This window comes from Cynocephalus volans, chromosome 8 (genome assembly GCF_027409185.1).
Source record: "Cynocephalus volans isolate mCynVol1 chromosome 8, mCynVol1.pri, whole genome shotgun sequence".
Taxonomy (NCBI): domain Eukaryota; kingdom Metazoa; phylum Chordata; class Mammalia; order Dermoptera; family Cynocephalidae; genus Cynocephalus; species Cynocephalus volans.
This window is the reverse complement of record NC_084467.1, coordinates 151,839,317-151,853,823: the sequence shown is the minus strand read 5'-3', so window position 1 is coordinate 151,853,823 and position 14,507 is coordinate 151,839,317.

Here is a 14,507-nt window from a genome sequence, read left to right as displayed (position 1 = left end):
GGGTCTTCTATTAAAATAACTGCAATTTACAGCTTGCATAGATAAAGAGGGCAATTTGTTTTATATAATGTGATATTATTCAGGAAATACCCTTGATTATTAGATTCAGAACTTAAAGTTTAAAATATTTGCTGTTCACTGAAGAGTACACTAAAGATTTAACTGTCACCTCTTCCTGGAGTCACAAATGCTTTCTGGGTGCCCCCACACTATCTTTCCCACTCTCTTTTGCCCATCTTCTTCCTCAAATGTTAGTTCTGTGATTCCTGCAAAGTGGACCATGCAGCGTAGCGTGCCTTCCTTGTTAACGTGGAGATCCACCCACCTTACAGAGCAATGTGCTATGAGAGCATTGAAGATAGAATAGGACCTACGTTAGTCTTTCTTCTTGTTATAACAAGAATTAAAAATTCAAAAGAGAAAAGTGTGCATAGAAAAACAGAATATGAACACAGGCGAGCACTTGTCTGAAATATTTTGCATTTGGAATAAATACTTGCAATTTTGTTTTCCCTTCTCAGGCATTGTAAGACCCGTGCACCAAGCACAAATCCTACACGCTGTAGTGGCTCGTCTCACAAAGACCACAAGACCAGGACTGTTGCAATCAGCAAGAGGAATTTTATTTTTCCAGCATGCTGGGGCGCTTTGCCTTTTGGAAAGCCCCCCTAGTTTACAACACAAGCCCTTTTTATACAGTTTTTCCTGAACAGATCTTTATGACAGGATGAGTTGTCGGTTATCTGTGGCGCCCTTGGATTTATGGGCAGACTCTAGCAGGCTAGTACCCCGGTAGATCTGTGGTGCCTTTAGATTTACAGGCGGGCTTTAGTAGGCTGGTACCCCCAATAACGGCGCTTCTTTCAATCGTATATCTTCCTTGGTGCCTGGCAAGGAGACGTTTTTAGATAAGGAACCAGCCCATCCCTGGAACCAGGCCCCGGTGGGGACCACCCCCTTCTTGGAATGTTTAGTGTACTTGGGCCCACTGCTGCTTAATAGCCCCTTAGAAGCTGCTTTTCCATTTCAACAGCCCCTTAGAAGCTGCTTTACTTAAAATGCCTTTAGATATGTTTCCCCGTTTTAGCAAGCGGTTGCAGAAGCAAATTGTGCAGGTTAAAGCTATACTAGCAAACAAATCGTGCAGGTTAAAGCTATATTTCCATTACAGCATCTCCTGTCACTGGGATGAGTATTCTGTTTGAATGTTTTGTTTGAATTAGCCAGTATAGTTACTTATTCACTTAGTCTCATTTCATAAAAACTTCATAGAGGTTTACAAGATCTTGTACAACAAATGTGAAACATGAAGTAAAGTTGACGACATACTGTTAGCTGAAATTCTAGACCTTTCTGTGTCTATCTTTTTTGTCTAATGTTAATATATTGGTAATGACCAAAACACCTAACCAGCAACTGTTAGTCTGTGACTGGATCAGACAGTGTGATCAAATCATTCATCTAAATGTTATTAAGTTTCCACAGCTAATGGAAAAATTTAAGTAGCTGTTTTATTGTTGCCCTCACAAAAGGTGGGATCAGCTGCTCACCCCAAATTTGTTCTGGATGTGGAAACTAATGACACCACACACACTACCAGGGCATGAAAAGACGTAGTAATCAAGCAAAGAGGATTTCTGGGGAAAGCAGCGCAGCTTCCAAGTTGTTCTGAGACAAGTTACGGGCTTTGGTTTTTACTGCATTAGATGTAGGAGCTGGGGGTTCCCAGGTGGGGCAGGAGCTTGCATTGTCTGAACTATCCACTGTTGCTAAAGCAAGGATCCCACTGGGCTTTATGTGCAAGAGGAAAAGTGGAAGAGATGGGGCCTAAAAGCTGTCAGTGGCCAAACATCAAAAATAGAGTCAGATTCTTTATTTAACAAAAATTATCTTTTAAACCATTTCCTTGATAGTATCTCTCATCTCCACCTGCACCATCTTTCATTCTCTATCACCTGACGATGCTATATTTATTTCTTTATTTTCATGGAACTCGTCACAACGGACATGTGTGTCTTTGTTTATCGTTTGTCTCTTCCAGCTGACATTGTAACCTCCCCAGGGCAAAGATATGTCTGTCTGTTTTGTTTACTGCTGTGCCCTCAACACCTAGACAGTGCAGGAAACATAATAGGCACACAATAACTTTTTAAAAATGTCTGTCACCTTTACTAGACTGTAAGCTCCATGAAGGCAAGACTGTGTCTGTTTCTCTCATGGTTGATTGCAATGACTCAGAGAAATGCTTCACCTCTCAGTAAATATTGGTGAAAAGAATTCATTCTTACAGTTACTTTGGTACACAGCACTTGTGCAAAGTTCTCTTATATGTTTTTGTTTCAATAAAGAGACTACATCTATCTTTTATGAAATCTTGGCTTATTTAAGTTATGAAATAGAGCGAAATCATGTTTGTTGAGTCCCACTGATTTGTTTAAAAGTTTGAGCAAAGTAGCAACATTACAAAAGAAGTAAGAGTTGGGAACTCAGTTTTGATGACAAAGTGATGCTAAAATTTTAAACAATTTAGGGGTTATGTAGACATAACAACTTGTTTGTTCACAGGAAGAAACAAGAAATGTCTTAATTCCTGGAAAACTAAGTAAATGTATAATTTAAAATCAATTACATAAACTATGGGATAGCACAAATGAAGTCAGGGACAGTGCAATGAATAAACTTCAGATGAAATCTGCTAAGTATGCTTCTTAATAAACCAAAATATCTCCCCCAATATGACTGAATATGTATATGCATAAATAGACACATAGGTAGATAGACAGACAGACAGACAGACAGACAGACAGACAGACAGACAGATAAAATGAATAAATTAGCTGTTGCTATGCTTTCCAGTCAAAGGTACATGAGAATACAAAAGTTATTGTCTTGGAACTAAATAATACTTTTTTGATTTATTAAATGTTCTGAGACTTAGGCTGGCTGTTTTTAGCTCTTCTTGAACATATAGTTCACTCTGATGTCATAACTGTTCTTACAAAGGCATTTGATATTCTGTAGCCGTGCAACCCTATGGCTGATATACTCCACGACTGCTTACAATGCTGTCACAGCCTGGGAGAAGTGGCCTGGCCAAAACTCAAGCTTGATGTCCAAGCCTGAGTTAGGTTGGTTTTCATCTATTTGCCTTTTACCAACTAGGGAGGTGGAGAGCTGTCTGCTTTTCAGAGTAGTCTGTTGCTCAGCGACCAGAATTTCCCTCTTAGGAAACAGGTCAGGAAAAGGGAGAAGAGATGAGAGGGTGAATAAATGTGTTTCTGCCATCTCTGATAAAGCAGAAATCCTCTGAATAGAAGTTGTTCTGGACAGATATCTCCAACCCATGGGGAAATAAATTAATCTCATTAGGCAAGGGGTTAATATCTGTTTGCTAGAAATATTGTTTCCCCATCACCTGGGGGAAAGTTTCCACAGTTTTAAATCGTGTCTAAGGCCAATAGCGTATTTGGTGAAGTTAGAAATTTTAGTATGGTATGGCCATCATCTCAAGGTCAAAGAAAATTCATTCTTGAATGACAAGAAAGAATGCCTAGTGGACTTATTATTTAGTTATTCAGAGACACTTGAAATGTCATAAAAAAATCTAGTTTTTTTAATAATGTAAAACTTCATTAAAATTTCTTTCTTCTGTTACTTAGGAATACTGATTGACAGTGTTTGTAATGAAATATTCTAAATGCCAAACTGCATTTCAGAATCTTGAATACCTCTAATTGAGAAACTTTGAAATAAAAAAATGCTTTTCTAAAAACAAAATTTATTTTTACATATTAAATTTTGTGAACTTGTGATAACTATATACCATTTGGTGGATTTACAATCTAAAAGAATTTAAAAATAGAGTGCTACACATATGGAAAATAGAGACTAAGTGATAAAATGAAACCCTGATTCTTTAAAAGCCCACTTTCAACACTCCTCTCAAATTTCTCAATATATATTTTTATCTCAGCTGGTATAATTATAAAAAACTAAAAATCAACATTGTTTTCTATCTTACTTGACTGATATGCTATTTAAAAGGGACAGTATGCCACTTCAGTTATTTTTTGGTTAAGCCCTTTTTAGTGTCAGGAAAGTAGAGCTTCTGAGTTTTAAAATGGGGACCAGAAACGGGCATAAAGTTTCAGTTAAGCAAGACAAATAAGCTGCAAAGATGCCATACAACATTGTACCTATAATCAACAATAACATACTGTACAGTTAGATCTTTAATAGTGTATATCTTATGTCATGTTCTTACCATGATAAAATAAGATAAAATAAAATGTGGAGGTCAGTTACGAAAAAGTGGAGTCACCTCATTGGAAATAGTAAAGTATCTACATTGGTGCTTACAAATATGTGTGGATAACTCCACCAGAATCTGAAACTAGATCTGTGTGATTACCTAAGTATCTGTTCGTTTTCAATTTATTCACTCATTTATTTACAATTAAGCTTTTACAAGGCTAATAAGATATATGGATAAAATTAACTTGGCAATGATTTACTGCCTTTAACCTTGTTTTCTCAGTAGACAATCTATGGGCTTTGAGAATTGAAGACAACTGAAGATATTTAAAACCCATAGAAAAACAAAGGGTAAATTTCAGCCCTTTTATATTCATGATGAACCCAACATATTACAAATCCAAAAATCAACCTCTACTTTACTTTGTTATCTATAAAATGATGTTTTAACTTCATCTTATGTCTTTGGTGAGGTATTGGAGTGCTGTATGAAATTTTACTTTTGAAAGTATTTTAGATTTTAGTTATAGCTAGTTATGTTATAATTAAGAATAATAATGCTACATGACCAATAATTAATAATTTTAATCTCTGTGGCTGAACACTCACAATTATATTTACATATATATATATATTGCATTTAGCTCAAGTAAGTATAATTGTCATGATTTTTAATAATGGAAAATTTTGATCACAAACATGTTTTTGTGTGTGTGTATGTATATATATTTACCATGCCCTATAGATTTAGCTCAACTAGTTATAACTTTATAATTTTGGTTAATATCTGTATCTCTGTGTCTGTCTTTAGAACTGGAACATTTTCTGTCACATTATTTTCACTCCCACTTTTCAGTTCTCATGCTTTCAATAAAACCCCTAAGAATCAGAGAGCAGAGACATTCTACCCACTTCCAGAACCATTTTATTATCTCTTGTCATAAGCTCCTATGATTAAAAAATAGAGAGGCCACATTCTAGTGAGGCCACATTCCTCAGAACTCACAATATTTAAGACTAATTTTCCTTAGATATTTTATATACATGACCTGGTTGAGTTTAGCACGGGAAAAAAGTGACAAAAATATGTTTATTTAGGAACAATGAACATTTTTTCTTTAATAATAATATAAGCTCAGCTAACTTTTGCAGCTATACCAAACCTATGGAATCTCTTGCTTTGACAGACTTCCTCACCATTGTAACAGACTAGCAGTGTATCAAACAATTTGCATTTAAACGTGGTAATCAGGAAAAAGGGATTCTTTAAAATATAATGCTCACATCAAGAATAAATTGTACATGCAAATGTGCTGATTTAAATGCAGAGGATGAATTCTAACAGTGGGGCAACTAAAGAAATTAAGGCTAATGCTTTTCTTGAGTGCCCAGTAATGTTGAATTACAATTGAATACCTATAGAAATAAGTGTGACATCCAAATGGTTACCAAATGAATATATTATGCTCTGTGATGTTTCACTGAATTCTAAATGAGTTCAGAATGATGACATACCAAGAGGTGCTGAAGTACTTCAGGCACATTCAGTCAAATGCATGTGGTTAAATAAAACTCCGTGGAATGTTCCTTACATAAAATGAGTTTTTCCTATTCAGAAGGAAAGTAGAGCAATTTATTTTTTCCTTATACAGTCTCATCACAAGAAGGAGTCAAGTAGGAGTTTACTTTAATAAGCTTGCTTTGGTTTTCAGAGAAACTCTTGCAATTTGAGAGTTACTGTGCATTGCTTTTGAACCCTAACACACTAAACTTGCAATCTTGCCTTTATTGTGTCCTGTAGAATTAAGTGAGCTACATTTTCTGTTTAATATGAAAAGCATGGGTTGTCGGGTCCGCCACCGGCCGACCCGAATAGCCCTAGCCTCGTTCCTTTTGGTGGGTGAGCAAATGGCCTGGATTCCTCTTTCCCTCCTGTCCCCTTTGGAAGGAGATGGGGGAAGAGAGCCATGAAGAAGGGTGAGCACAGCCGCCGGCCCCAACCAGCCAGGTTAAAGGACACTCAGATGCGGTGGGGGTTCTGTTGAGCGGTTCCATTTATTATCACACAAGCACTTGCTTTTAAAGGCAAATGGGGAAGGGAGGTTTTTTACATAATCCTATCAGCTTAAAGGTCAAGGGCATGCATACCATCTCAATGCCTAGCTATTGCAACCATGCAGTGTTCACGGGTGCAGAAGCACGTATTTGGCCAATAAGGGCTAAGGCAAGGTTCCCGCAGACACTCCCACCCTACTTCCTCCTGGTGCCATCTTAGGCTGCCACGTTAATACGCCCTTGTGGGCCCATAATGGCGCCGCTTGTAATGTCACTTAAGGTGGTGTTAGTTTTTAAGGCCCGACAATGGGTGACCTGTATATGTGGACTAATGGCAGGAAACTCCATGCTACCAATCGGCTTTCTAGGGAACTGGGGAATAGGATTTCATGGTTAGTCATATGCTCTGGTTAATATATTTTTTTTTTACTATATTTATATAAGAAATATTAAATGTTGCAGAATTATAATAAAAATACACTTCTATTCAAACTTTCTACTCCTTTTCGAAAAGTGTGAATTCATGATTATGGAGCAAATTTCAAATAATGAATGAACTCAAAGTGGTCCCACTGAGGATGGTTTGTCTGGGATGGGATCTGTCCACTGGCAGTAGTTTGGGGGGAACAGATGCTTTGGCCAGGGGCTCCCAGACAGTTACAACTCAACCTGTGCAATTATTAAAGCATAAAACAGGGCCAAGTAAGGGAAGAAAGCAGAGAGGAGCCTAGAATGGAAGCTAATTCCTGGGGCCAGTGGAGAGAAAGAGAAGAAGGAATTTAAGAAGCCAGAAATGGCTCTTAAGCACCTCTCATGTCTCCCCATATTTTCATCAGGGAATCAAATCCACTAACTTCATCAAATATTGTAAACGCTTATTCTGCCAATTACTTACTATGAGTTCTTGGTAAGATCACATCACCTCTTTAAACTATAGCTTCTCAAGCTGTAAAATGGGATTAAGCTTAGATTGCTGAGCAGTTGAAGGTTTAGGAAAAACATTTAGAACGTTGGTGGTGGAAAGATTATTTAACTAATTAATGGTGGTTGTTTTTAGTGTTATTCAGCTGGCTCTACCAAGGACTGTAAGAAAATAATCTAAGTGATTCATTTTCAGAAATGACTTATCTGAGGGTGTTTTAACTGATTCAGGCCCAGCCCAGAGGTTCTTTGACTGGTCCAGCCCACTCCTGCAGGGTCAGAGGGTCGCTGAGCAGATACAGTTCTCCTTGAGATGGTAACAAGTTACCAGCCCTTTATGGTTTTCTTCGTTCCCTGGTGTTTCTCCTTTCACAGGGTTTCAGTGGGCCTTTTTCATGGACTTGTCCTGAGCCCTCAGACAAATTTCTTTTTCTTTCTTTTTTTTTTTTGTCTTTTTTGTGACCGGCACTCAGCCAGTGAGTGCACCGGCCATTCCTATATAGGATCCGAATCTGTGGCAGGAGCATCGCCGCGCTCCCAGCGCTGCACTCTCCCGAGTGCGCCACGGGCTCGGCCCCTCAGACAAATTTCTTACGAAAGGGTAATAAATAAGGGTAATAAATTTTAGGTGCAATTCCAGGAAGATTGTGCACCTTATAGTACTGTCAGCCAAATGAGGAAGTGGGGGGAGGGACTTGCATATTAGGGAATAAATTGCTTGCTGCAGCCCTTTTTCATGTGCCTGTCCTTCAGACACCCGAAACTTATAAGGCCATAACTAAAGTCTCGCTTCACTGTACGTTGTGTCTCCATGTCCTTCCTTTGGCATTGGATGGGTGAGGGCATTTCTCACAGGACCAGGCTGTCCAGACCGCCCACAGACTAGATGCCTTGAGTCATGGTTCCTCCCGTGCTTGAATCTCCCCCAAGCTCTACCAGCACCCCATCTTATCTTACTCCCTACTTCATCCCCAGTAGATTAGCCCACTGCTATCCTTTCTGCTCTTCCTACAATCAAGTCCTTTGCTGCAAGGTCTTTACACTAGCTCTTCTCTTGATCTACAAATGGTTGACGGCTTCTTGGGCTCTCAGTTTAAGTATTTCCACCTCTGTTAGGAATTCCCTGAGTAATCAATCTAGTTCCAAAATTACAAACACATTTTCTTTCAAATCACCCTATTTTAATCATCCTCTAACAATGATCATATTTTATATTTTCTTGTTTGTTGTCTTGATTGATTGACTGTTGTTCCCTCCAGGAGAGCAGGGCTTGGTTGATCTTGTTCACTTCTGTATTCTCCCTACTCTGGCGATTTGGACAAACTAGGCATTCAGTAAATATTTGTTGGATGAATAAATTTCTAATGTGAGTTGGCCATGGGGTAACATTTGCATTGTCTAAGTGGGCAGAAGATTTCCTCCTCCGTCATGGCTTTGCTCCCTTACCCATTTAGGTTGGGGTTTTCAGATTTCCTCAGGATATTCTGAGGACATTTTCCTCCTGAGAGTTGAATGCTAGCACTCTTCTCTGTTGTTTTCTTTTGCTCCTCTTCCTCCTCCTCCTTTTTTTCTTCTTCTCTTCAGTAACCATGGCCAGATTTACTTGAGCCTGTCAAGAGACCCAGTTTAAGTTTTCCCCACTCAGTGTCAGTGTTGAGTATAGACAGCTTGAATTCCAGTCGATAAAGAATGATGTAAAAATATAATGCTTCTGACTTCAGGTTTCGGTGCAGGGCTCTTAACAAAAGTGTTGGCCCATAAATTACTTTGTGTCCACTGAGGAACACAGCAACATTGAATAAAAAGAGAAAAATCATTTTCATCAGAACTTTAAGGACATTTCTCTTTTTCAAAGGACACATGGAAGCTGCCCAGAGAAACTCCCGGGCTCCTCCCCAGTGACAGTCCCTTGAATGTGGTGGTGGAAATCTCCCGAAACTCTAAAACTGAATGAGAGGGGCTGTTTACCTGAAAAAATTCTTTTGTTTTATTCCCTAAATTTCAACCCTTTGACTTCCAAGAACATCTGATTCAGATAACTACATATTATTAATTTCTTATATTGAACATAAATTAGGAAGTATCCAATATTTGCTAATAAGAAAAAGCAATTTTCCCCCCATTCTTTCCCTTCTGACAGTGGAAGGGGCACCACACAAATAGTCTGCCTGAGGTCCATCCACCTTGCTCCCTCTGTGCTCTCTCAGCCTCCATAAAATCCTTGAAGAGTTTCCTCTCCCAATGTTCTTCTCTCCTGTGCTCTTTCTGCCCTCTTGATATTAAAATTCTTTTACTTTTGATGTGCTTTCCTCCACTGTGGAGTGCGAAGACATGACAGCTTCCAAAATTATGGAACTGGCACATTTCAACCATGATCTTCCCTTACTCCCCGCATTTTTAAAATTATGCTGCTGACAGACCCCTGAAAACCAGAGAGCTAATATGTTCTACCCACTTCCAGAACCATTTTCTCATCCTTTGTATTACCTGTTCAGCCCCTATCACTATAGTACAGAGATGCCACATTTGAGGTGAGGAATGGCGTTCCTCAAAACTCACCTGCTGAAGAAAAATTCACACCAAACCAAATGAACAGACAGAAGTTGATTTTATTGTGATAGAACTGCCGGCAGCAAGGGAGAGAAATTCAGACCAAGCCTGGATATTTAACTCCACTGAAACAAAGCATGGGGATTTGTTAAAAGCTGGGGTGGAGGAACATAGGCCATTTGCATTGGCTAATTAACCTTACCCAAAGGAAGAGTAAACTTTCTCCTGTCTTTATGGCGGGAGGTAGTTTTCCATCTTGGATCAAGGTGCCCATGGGAGTTAGGCTCCTACCCTCCCATCGAGACTGGGAGGTAAAGGTGCTACCTTTCCTGATGAATGCTTTTCAAAGAGATGGCTCCCAGGTCCTTGAGAAAGACATTCCTGGGTTGTAAAACTGAGTGGAAACTTTTTACAAACATTTACTTCTCAAAGAGGCAGAGAAAGCATTTACAATGACAAGTTTTGTCAAGTAAATGCTCTAAGCAGAAAAGGAAGGCCAGGGTCCTAGAGTCTAAAGTCAAGTAAAGATGAGCAGAGTGTCAAGGCCCTCGCAGTCACTAAACATAAAACTAATTTCCCCTAAGACCAACTAAACCTAGGGGCACTTCGTAATGACAGGTCTATCTGGAAGCAGGTTGCCAATAATGTTGCTTGCATTTGCTCCGTTTCCCTTGCTGACGTGTGACAATTTTGGCTAGCTTAAAGGGATGTCTGGTTTAATGGTATATTTATTTTCTCACCTTTATCTTTAAAATATTAGAGAGCACACTTTCTTAAATTAACAGCACAGTGAGTCGTGCTGTGTCTTTGATTATCATCACAGTGTTTTTTCCTATTAACTTGTATTTGAAAGGAATTGATTTAAAGTACTTTTCTTCAGTACTGTTACTACCAATTGATGAATGCTTGCATGATATGATCAGAACTTAAAAACAAGATTTATGTGATTTACATAATAGCACAGCGGTAACCAAAATCTGTAGAAATTCCTATGTGTATAAACAACAGCTTGGATCACAAGATATTGTAAAAGTTTAGAAGTGAATGTTTCTGTTTACCAGCAAAAGTACTGACTCCATGAGAGGCCCACGCTTAAGCAGGCTATATAATTTATTTGTCCTGTCAACTCTGCAATTTGTCTTCATTAACTGAACCTTAAAATTATTTGAGGTTCGTATTATGTCAAACTTCCTCATGAAATGGATTAACATTATTAATCTGTAGCAATTTGTGGGCCTGTGTTTTAATTTGCAAACAGCAAATTTGTACCTTAGTTAGTGGTGGCCACACTCTTAGCCAGTTACATTTTCAAAGAACAAAGAACCTAATTGCTTAGGGTCAAGTACATGAATGTTTGACAGTATGTACTCACTATGGTTTATAACAATTATATGAGTCATCTTTGAGAGCATCAATGTGCTAAAAATGCTGGTATCTGGGCATTAATTGGGGGGAATTATTGTTTTAATTTCCCTGCCAAATGTGCAATAAATAGATCTTAAATCTTTTCTTTAATGTTCAGTTATTTCCAAGTTTGTGACCACTATTCTATGTCACATGGTATTTTAATTAAGTTATTGAATCACAGTTATGAGGTATTACATCACATTCTAATATTTAATAAATGTCTTTGTTCTCCTATATCAGACATTGTTCATTTCTTTATGTATATCTTATCAAGTCCATAGCTCATGACTTGAATGATTTTTTTACTAGCATATTCATTATTACAAATCCTAGTTATTCTTTATGCACCTTATCTGACCAGTCACTCCTCAACCCACTCCCTCACCCCCCCATCTCTAGTATCCATGGGTTTGTTCTCTCCTTCTGAAAGTTTGGTGTATTATGGTGGTCCTTCCTTCCTTCCTTCCTTCCTTCCTTCCTTCCTTCCTTCCTTCCTTCCTTCCTTCCTTCCTTCCTTCCTTCCTTCCTTCCTTCCTTCCTTCCTTCCTTCCTTCCTTCCTTCCTTCCTTCCTTCCTTCCTTCCTTCCTTCCTTCCTTCCTTCTCTGTCCTTTGTTCTTACTTTCTATATTTCTTTCCTTCCCTCTTTCTTAGTACCCAGTTATAAGTGAGGACATGCGATATTTCTTTCTGTGTCTGGCTTATTTCACTTAACATAAAATTTTCTCCAGGCTCATCCAAAACATGACTTGAATGATTTTTGTGCTGTTTTGAATTGATTGATCAAAACTCCTCAGCACAGGAGGTTACACTTGGTATTATACTTTTCTACGATAGCAGTTACAGCAAAGAATAGAGCTATGGACTTGATAAGATATATATAAAGAAATGAACAATGTCTGATATAGGAAAACAAAATATTTTGTTCCGCAAATATATTTCATTGACATATTTCAAGATGACTAATTCAGGGAGACTGAAAAAAACAAGATTGGCTAGAAGGCTGTTTTCTTGTGGAAAGAAATTTACATCTGTAAATGCAAACAGCCAGGCTTCCTCTGAGCAGCCCCGTCTTTGGCTGCTATCTGCTTTTTCTGAGGGCACCTATGAGACTACCTGAAGTATTTTCATTTGCATACAAGATGTCTCTACTTAACTTTAACTTCTGACTTCCTTCCTTCACCTGTGAAGACACCTCCCCCTAGAACTTCCAGAGACACCTGGTCTCAGGCACCATTGTCTTGGGGCTTGTCGCTCCCTGCACTTTTTCTCTCTCATGAACTCTGGTATACAAGTTTTGTATCCCCATTGGAAATGGGGACATTTGGGACATTACTTCTCTTGTGATTCCTCCATGCTTTGCCTTCTCCCAGCATGTGTAATAAAATTTGTTATGCCTTTTCTTCATATTGATCTAAATTTGTCAGTGATTTTTATTAATGAAACCTCAGAGGTGAAGTTTCACCTTGGCCCTTACACTGGTTTGTACCAAGTTTCGTGGTAAATAATAGTCCTCTGAACTTATGACAACTGTATGGAACAAAGATTTTGTCAATAACGAACACATTATTTTATACTTTTACCTGCAATTAAAATATATGAAAATTATGAACTCTACTGGCATTGAGTGTATTTCAAAAATGAACACAAACAAAAGAAAATGAGACACAGAAACTATTACCAAATTGTTTAAAGTTCAGAAATATTTAGATCATGGTAAAGATTAAAATCTAAGAGCAGCCAAGTTTCTTGTCATTAGGAGTGGGGTTTTTTAGGCCTCCTGGCCAGCTCACAGCAGTTGGGCTGGGCTGGAAGGAATGCTTCAGAAGCCTATGGCCTAACTGACCAGGTGTTAGGGGACCACAAGGGCTGTGTCACCTTGCATGCCACTGACTTTGAAATTGCCCATTACTCTGCCAGAACCCTCAAAGCCTTGTAAATATCCTGCTTTCCTTTGTTTGGGGGAACTGATCTGACTCAGTCTCCCCTCCACATTGGTGGAATAAAGCTTTTTGGCTGAGATGGTGCCTGGCTGGGGTCTCTCCTCTCCCTTTTCTCTGTCTCACCAAACCTAACAGTTTTATGCATTGAAGCTCTAATTTACAACAAGGTTGTCATTTTAAAATAAAATTTCTTATTATTTATCAAAAACGTTCAAGAATTTGTTGAAGCTAAGGTTAAGGTCAGGGTTACCATTAGCTATGAAAGCTAGCACGCTGTATTTTGCCTTTTCCCAGAGATTTGGCATTTAAAAGGACAATTAAGCAGTGTCTGAAGCTTTACTCTTCATACATGAAGTATGACTTTGTCATATAAAATGAGTTTCTCAAATTGGGGTCCCTATCCTCGCTTTTCCCTTCATATATTCTGGAAATATTCCAGGAGGGACTCCAGCTTTACATGAGAAAATTTTAATTTTTAAAAATTTTATTTTTAGGGCCGAGCCCGTGGCGCACTCGGGAGAGTGCAGTGATGGGAGCGCGGCGACGCTCCCGCCGCGGGTTCGGATCCTATATGGGAATGGCCGGTGCACTCACTGGCTGAGTGCCGGTCAAGAAAAAGACAAAAAAAAAAAAAAAAAAAATTTATTTTTACCATCACCTAGAAAAAAGTAAGCATATCTGAATTACCTGAAGGACCGTGTTGTAACTGAGTACAGTTATGCCACTCATGGCCCATATCTGTTTCATTATTATGAGCATCGTTATTCTTTTATTGTGGGCAAAAATATGTACCATAAAATTTATCATCTTAAGCACTTATAAGTGTACACTGCAGTAGTGTTAACTATATGCATATTGCTGTGCAACAGATCTTTCAAACGTTTTCATCTTGAAAAATTGAAACTCTATATTCATTGAACAACTCCCCTATGATGGCTGATTTTGGGTGACAGCTGGACTGGATTAGGAGATATCCAGATAGCTAGGAAAGCATTGATTATTCTCAGTGCTTAGGGAGGCACTGAGCCCATCCCTTTTCTACTGAAAAGAAAACCCAGGTGTATTTGAATCTATGGGCTGAGTGGGGAAGATCCTTCCCCAGCTGGGGGCCTGGATAAAACAAAAAGGTGGAGGAAAGGCAAGTTCTTGTTCTCTCTTCTAGAGCCTGGATGCCCTTTTCCTCCTGCCCTTGGATGTCAGAACTCCCGGTTCTCTGGACTTTGGACTCTGGGACTCACGCCACGGCCCGCCCTCCTCAAGCCGTCACCTCAAACTGAGAGTTACACCATTGGCTTCCTTGGTTCTAACACCTTTGGGCTTGGACTGGGCCACACGACTAGCTTCTCTGGTTCCTCAGCTTGCAGATGGCCTATTGTGGG